The sequence below is a fragment of the Pteropus vampyrus genome, unplaced genomic scaffold (assembly GCF_000151845.1).
Source record: "Pteropus vampyrus isolate Shadow unplaced genomic scaffold, Pvam_2.0 Scaffold167, whole genome shotgun sequence".
Taxonomy (NCBI): domain Eukaryota; kingdom Metazoa; phylum Chordata; class Mammalia; order Chiroptera; family Pteropodidae; genus Pteropus; species Pteropus vampyrus.
The window spans coordinates 4014518-4022526 of record NW_011888948.1 but is presented as its reverse complement, the minus strand read 5'-3'; the positions used below and the strand labels follow the sequence as shown (position 1 = coordinate 4022526).

General features: G+C 39.2%; 1 pseudogene; it reads right to left on the bottom strand.

Annotated features, from left to right (window-relative positions):
• Positions 1 to 2285: 2285 nt before the first annotated feature.
• Positions 2286 to 2403, bottom strand: LOC111745869 (annotated as a pseudogene).
• Between the last annotated feature and the right edge of the window lie 5606 nt (positions 2404 to 8009).

Genomic DNA, 8009 nt, shown 5'->3' with positions numbered 1-8009 from the left:
TAGGGATAACAGGTTCCATAAATTTACTACCTGCTGTATGCAGCTGTAATTATACAAACTTCTTGGAAACTCTTGTTCTTTAAAGCTTCAATCCACTCTGTGCCTCTTTCTCTGATAATCTGTTTATCAGGTAGGGAAGATATTATTTGTCCTTTTCTCCCTCCCTCCCCACTCATCATCTTAGCACTATTTCTTTGACTCTCGTGTGTTCTGTAGCTTATTTATGGCCAGATCCTTTCTTTACTGACTTGCTTTACAAAGAAACATTCAGGAGTATATGGTTTCCTTCACTGATGCTGAGAGGCCCTCTCTACTCAAAGGGGTATCTAGGCCAGCAGTGTCAGCATCATTTGGGACTTGTTAGAAATGCAGAATTCCAGGCCCCACCCGTTTCTGAGTCAGAATCTGTATTTTAATAAGAATAGTAGGTGACATTTTTGCACATTAAAGTTTAGGAGCTGCTCTAGAGAATCTTCATCTCTGGTCTCAAGATCCCTTCCTAGTGTCCCCCACTTCACCCCACCCACTGCCTCACCAACAGACCATTCCTTTACACAGCAGCTGGCTGGCTTCTGTGACCCAGCCTTATCCCAACTTAGACTTGAAAGAGCTCAGGAGGCTTCATGACTCTTGGCTCCCAGGAAATGAGGGTATCAGAGCCATCAATAGGAAATAGCAGCTGCCTTTTGCACCTAAACACGTAAGTTTTATGAGCTACCACGTGACCTAGGAGGTAAAGACCAGAGATACTGCTAAACATCCTACAATGCACAAGACAGCCCCCACAACAAAGAACAATCCAATCCCAAATTTTCATCATTCTAAAGCTGAGAAATCCTGCTCTGAATTAAAGTTCCTATGGCATTTACCTCAGTAGCCTTTACCATAAAGCAGTATCATCCACCCTCCTCACTGTCTTCCATTTCCCTTCACGGGGGTTCTCAAACACCCTTATCCCTTTATCCCAATCGAGAGTTTCAGGCCTTTCTGGAATAACCTGGCTGTTGGTTTCCTGCTGGCCATAGGGTAGTGGGTGTTTACCTCATGACTAGAACAGTGTGGCAGGTACAGGGAGAGCCACAAAAGCAGATTTGTACCAGCGTTATCAATGAGGCTGCCATTTTAGAGAAAAGAAAATGCACAAAGATTCCAGCCATAAGCTCCAGTATAGTCCTAATTCTTTCTGTCTTTTCTCTCTCTTAGCTTTTCTGAGGAGTCTGAGCCCCCAGTCTTACCCTCTGGGTAACTAACTGTTCAGCCATCTGCATAACTAGCACCAGAAACTGAGCTCTTTCTTACTTCTTGCATTGATGGCTCTCTCCTCCCTATCACAATCTTTCTCTGATCCCAAACTTCCAGGTTCTGTTCTCATAGAGTCCTTGTATCTCTCCCTAAACATGGGCTTATTCAAGCTCATCCCACTTGAACATACCAAAAGATTCTATTGACATCCAGCCCTTCTTAGGACATCTGCGATTAACTTCACGACTACTTAAAATTTTACACTGTTAATATAAATATTGAATAATGTGAGAAGAGGTGGGTCTTTTCTCATGCTTATTTAAACTTTAGCTTAAAACAATGACACCGTCTATTATTCCCAAAGAGTAAACTGAAGAATACATAAACAGGACAATGATGAAACATTTCTTCATAGTCAAGAGGAATAAAAGTACACTTGAAATAATGTGCTTAAAAATTAACAAATGCACAAAGGAGTCTATGACTGCTAGAGAGTTGATTTTACCAATTTTACCAAACAAGAGGGTGCTTTATATGAACCATGAAGATCTGGGACCCATTCACTCTTTCTTCTGGTTGGATACTGAAGGTCATGGAGTCCAGGGATGTACAGGGAAGGCTCCAGTCAAGTCTTCATCCTTTTAAATGCTTATGGGATATTGTGGAGGGCAAAACCCGACACACCCAGCAAACAGAACCTCCCACACACATGCCCATTCCTTTTAATAGCAGAGTTTTGGGTGCTACTTTCTGTTTTCTGGTTTCATTTCTATTTTTTTCTATTTTTTTTTTTTTTTAAGGCTCGTAAACATCTAAGCAAAATTATCTGGTCTCAGATAGTTGAGGGAGGGTGATCTAGTCTTGATCTACCTCTGATATCAGTAGGCTTTAGTTACTATCCTTGCCTTCTTTGTGGTAGTATTAGTAACATTTTTTTGTTGTTTTGTTTTTTGTTTTTTGTTTTTAGGTGAAGCAACCCTTGGTTGACCTCATAGATTGCAAGGACCTTGTCAGCTTACAATCCCTTATTTTTTTATTTTTTACACCTACAGCACCTGGTCTTCCTAGGTGGTCTCCCATCCAAGTACTAACCAGGCCCAACTCTGCTTAGCTTCCAAGATCAGATGGGATCGGGCTTGTTCAAGGTAGCTGGCCATAGACCAGCAACACTATTTTATAGATTAGCATAGTGAGTACTCTTACTCTATGTACTTTCCTTTTAATTTCTGCAGACTCTACCCTTTTTCCACAAAGCCCACGTGTCTCACAAAAAGCTGACGCCATCACCAGCCCCAAGAGCAGACACTAATCAGTCTAGCATAAGACAGGTAGCCCTACATCTCTTGCCAGGGATTGGTTCTGGAGCTCAAGCTTTAGTAGCAGCACAAGACATTCCCCTGGTAATAGTTACTGGTGCCAAGGCAGGACAAGACCTAAACTGGCCCTATCATACTGAAATGAAGGAGTTTTCGTCTATGAATGAAGAGAGAGCTTCTCCTCTCCCCAACCCCAGGGAAGCATGAAGCCCTAATTTTTACTGGTAGTCATCAAACGACCTTGAAGAAAATAAGAAGGAAACCAATGCCAAGGACATAGATCAGAAAAACACTAATAACTGGATCCTGTTAACAAAGAGTCATCAAATCAAGCAATCCTGAAGTGTGTTCTACCTACTTGCTGTAAGAGATGTTACACCTCCTGATCATTTGCATAAGGTTTTCTCTTAGAGCCCAGAGTATCTTAACTAATCATTTCTCCACCTCAGGAGAACTTAGGGCCCTATGAAAGAGGCACCACACTTTTCTTTCCAGGAGGTTCGATAATTCACTGACATTTTTTTTCCACCTTAAACTACTTCCAGAAACAACTCCTTAGCCCACCACAGCAATCAAAAAGCTGCCTACCTAAAAAGATTAGAAATTGTTATACTCCAACTCTAAGCCCTCAACAAAGCCACCTGGAGTTCCTTCCCCGCACCCCAGCCTTCTTTTTTCTTCTCCTATCCCTTCTTCTGCTCATCAGCCAAACCTCTTTCTTCTTCATTTCTGCCAGGGCTTTGTGGCCTTACTTGTACAGTTTACCCAAGATGGCCTCAGGTATAAGTGTTTATGATGTCCATAACAAGTACTTGCTAATCTCTCAAAAGCCGCCAGATATATGGAATCCTGCAATGTATCTGGATGATGAAACTATTTTATTATTTTTTTTTATTTTCCTTAGTTGAAATCAGTGATTTAAAATAGTTTTGGATCTAGGCTTTGCCTGAAAAGAAAGAGCTGACAGGGCTTGCAACTGGCCGTGCATCAGTTCCACCTCAAGGAAATCAACAGGGAGAAGTTAATGAAATGGAACAGTTCTCATATTAACCAGTTAGCTATTCAGCTTAGGACAGATGTGGAAAATAAGCCCATATGTGACAAATTCATTAAAGTGAAATTATCCATTCAACACCTTGATATCTGAGCAGACTGATGTTTCCAAATTATTATAATTATTATCATGGGGATAAAGAGAGCCAAACTTTCAAAAGAAGACGAAAAAAATTAAAAATTCTAGTACTACCCTGTGAGATGAAAATAATGAGCTGGTCACAGATTCCCCAGGATATCAGCAATTACTCTAAATCCTTCTTTATGAGGAATCTGTGACTCTGAACTCAACATTAATTCAAATGCAAATAATATCTCTTCCCCCTGAGAATCATTATTCCTGATTCGGCAGGCAGTTTAATGGGAAATCTGCAGGTGCACTGCCTACTGAACCAAAGAAGTTATTCCAGCTCCAGATGAAAGTTTTGTCCTAGAGACATGGAACCTAAGAGTCAGAGTCCAGAGATCTGAATTCCCTCACTGCCTCTGAGGTCGAGTCCTGGGTAAAGTGTTATGAGGCTCAGTAGGGTGTAGATGTGGTGCCTGCAGCCTAGAAAGCATTGCAAACCTCTTCTGCTTCCCTCAAGCACGTATAGTACCCTTCAGTAACAATTAATCACCTTAGCCCTTTGCATGGAGGTTATCCTTAAAAACTACCTGCAGAAGACAGTGAGTCTCCAACATTTTTACCTTTAGGGAACCCACATAGGAGAAAAAGCTGGAAACTTCTGAAATTGGTTGGCTTTGGGTTTGAATGCAAGATGGTAGGAAAATTACATGGTGATCTGAGCCTCAATTTCTTCATCAGCAAAATGAAAATATTAACATATCTAACTTGTAGGGCCATAATATGGTTTAAGAGGTACAATAAACTTTTCATAGGCAACATAGGGAAGTGGCTAAGAGCATGGACTCTGGAGGCACGCTTGCTTAAGTTTCAATCTGAGCTCTACTATTTGCTTACCACATGACCTTGGCCAGTTAACTAACTTTTTTCTTTACATCGAAGTGCTCAGATGTAAAATGAAAATGATGATATTAACAACTTCTCATAGTTATTTTGAAGAAAAAATTTTTTTAAAAAATTTAGACACGTGTTTGGTTTATATAGCAAGCACTATATGTGCATTGAGTACGGTATTTGGCCGATAGCGAGAGCTCAATGAATGTTATATTAGTATCACAATTAAGTAACACCTTTGTGAGAGTGGTTAGTAACATTGTAGATGAGGAGAAGAGAGAATAATACTTCTAAGGATAGAACAGGAAAGGACGAGATACTTTTATTAGAAGAAATTACCTTCTCAGCAATCCCTTCTTATGCGGCTTCATGTCACAGTATAAATACAATGTGGTACTGTGGTATATCTTGGTGACAGAGGATCACCAACTAGAAACACGTTGGCCCCCAGGTGCCGTTCTCAATGAGAAGCTTATTTCTGAGGTAAGCAGAAGGGAGAGTTTAGCCAATGTAGGAAGCTATCATGTGTGGCTAACTGAGTGACTATGGACACACGAAGTACTTCAACAATTAACAAAACAAATTATAATTATGTTCCAGAATCACACCAAGACACAACATGTCAGGTAGATAAGTTGTACTTGTCCAAGAAATGTAAATAAAAGCAGTCCTTGGCTTTCAATATTTTAGGGTCACAGAGACCTGACTGGTATCAATGTTCATTTTTGTAAGCCACAGCTGAAAAAGTGGCACCTACCTATAAAAAAGAACAGGGTTGTAGAAGATGTACTGATTCAACAAATGGGTAACAGGACATACTTGGCTTATTTTATGTGTTAAATCTGTCCCTAAAAATTGTGTATAGACAAAAAAAAAAAAAAAAAGGAAAAGTAAATTATGACAAATATTCAGTTAAAACAACCCTGGAGCAAAACTGAAAAATTTATATAAGTAATCACCTGTAATTTTTGTTTTATGGTATTTGTAATTATTATTATTATTTGGTAGATACACACTGAGTTTTCTTAAGCTGGGATTTATATTTTCTACAAGCGCTTTTTGCCAATTACTTCTTTTATCCTAGATTGTATTAGCAAGAACTTAAAGGTGTTGCAAGGTAAGTGTGAGTTTAGATACAGCTCTGTCATACAGAACTTTCTCTGGGTTACTTCAAGGCAAATGAATTCTAAAGTGCCTGCACAGTAAATGTTAATCATTGCATTTTGCCATGTGTTGCAGATTTGTCATTGTCAAAGGTTACAATTTCATTATGATAGTCTTACAATGTGATTAGAATCCTGTATTAAGTAAAGCTGTTTTATGTTCAAGGACAAAATTTAAAGCAAAAAATATATGTATGAAAAGAACAAGAAGATAAAAAAAAATTGTCTCCTTCAACTTAGTGTTTGGGGAAATGGCTACAAAAACACTTTTGCAATAATTTCTTCCTTTGCTTCTAGGTCAGTTTAATCCCAAGGTTTTTCTATCTCATTATCAACTTCAAAAAATAAAAAATAAATTAAATGAAGAAACAGATCACATCTCCTTTATTCATCAGAGATACATTCCTTAATCTTCTCTTTAGCTACCTACAACATATATTCAAGTTTTCTTTCTGCCTTTAGTTTCAAAGGTAAGAGGATTTTCAGAGCCATGCTTTTATTTTTATTGATGTTTCTTGTCTTCTGTGGTTACAATATTATTTTGAACAGGGTTTCACTTTCAAGTCTATTTATCCTCAGATGATTATGGCGTGGTACTTGAATCGCCCATCAGCAAAGCAGTCCAATCAGGGGATGACCACCTACCTTCCTTTTGTCTCAGTCACTGTGTAGTCCAAAGCCCTCCCTTACCAAAATAATAGAACCACAGTTCATCCCAGGAAGGAAACAACAGGCTGGGAGTGATTCAACTCTCTCATACAGTGAGAAGCAGAGCAGGAAAAGTCTCGCTGGTTGTCCTTAGTCTCCTCTTCCTCCTGTTTTCAGTGGGAGGCACTGGTCTCTCCTACCTACCTGAGTGTCACCAGAACCACCACACCTGAAATTCTTTCCTATCTTCTCCAACCTGAGACGAGTCCACAGGCTGATGGAAGCCCTCTGGTTAGGAGGCTGAGAGCTCATTTCTGTGAATTTATGACTTACTCTTTGGAACCAGCAAGTGGCAAATACCTGTAACCCCAAGGCCCCGCAGAGTGCTCTGCTGCTTTTTTTGCAAACTGAGGGACATAGGCCTTCCCCGCTCCCTCGTGGCAAGGCTATTTCTAACGACATCCCCTCATCCCTTGAGCTCTTCCCACTGCTCTTGTCTATAACATTTGTTCCAATATCCTAATAGGATAATATGACATTCAAAAATCTTGGTTCTGTTCTTTGTTTTATAAATGTTTCAAATATCACAGAATGAAGGAAGTAGAAGAGAGGTTTTAGTTTAAAGTCAATATACCCTCCTATGACATTCAAAAAAACACAGTAGTCTTTCTCTTATCCGCGGTTTATCTTTGTGCGATTTCAGTTACCCACAGTCAACCATGGTCTGAAAATATTAAATGGAAAATTCCAGAAATAAACAATTATTAAGTTTTAAATTGCATGCCATTCTGAGTAGCATGATGAAATCTCGCACCGACCAGTTCCATCCAGCCTGGGATGTGAATCATTCATTTGTCCAGCATCTCCATGCTGTATACACTCCCTGCCCATTAGTCTCTTAATAGCTGTCTTGGTTATTAGATCGAATGTCTCAGTATCTCAGTGCTTGTGTCCACGTAATCTTTATTTCACTCAATAATGAACCCAAAGCACAAGAGTAGTGATGCTGGTGATTCAGATTCGCCAAAGAGAAGCCGTAAAGTGCTTCCTCTAACCGAAAAGGTGAATATAGTGCAATAAGATATTTTGAGAGAGATACCATATTTACATAACTTTATTACACCATATTGTTATAATTGTTCTATTTTATTATTAGTTATTGTTGTTTATCTCTTATTTTGCCAATTTATCAATTCAACCATATCATAAGTATGTACAGGTAGGAAAAAACATAGTATATAAGGGTTTGGTACTATCCATGGTTTCAAGCATCCACTACAGTTCTTGGAACACCTCCCACAGATAAGGAGGGACTATTATCTATAGTTTGCTCTAGGTTTTTGAGCCTTGCTAAGAATTCTTGAACCATAATAACTGCATTGATGTGCATTGTCACTTCTTAATGCCCCCTTTCATCCTATATCTACCAAAGTTATGTTAATGAGAGACTTTGCCTGGATCAGAGATTCTAAGGCTTGAGGATAGATCAGAATCACCAGGAGAAAGTGTTAAAAATGTCAGTTCCCAAGGTCCTTCCCTCCAGGAATTTAATTTGGGAGGTAGAAAGCAGATGCTCATAAATATGAATATTTAGCTGGTAGGCCAGTTGATTCTGAAGCAGGAAGT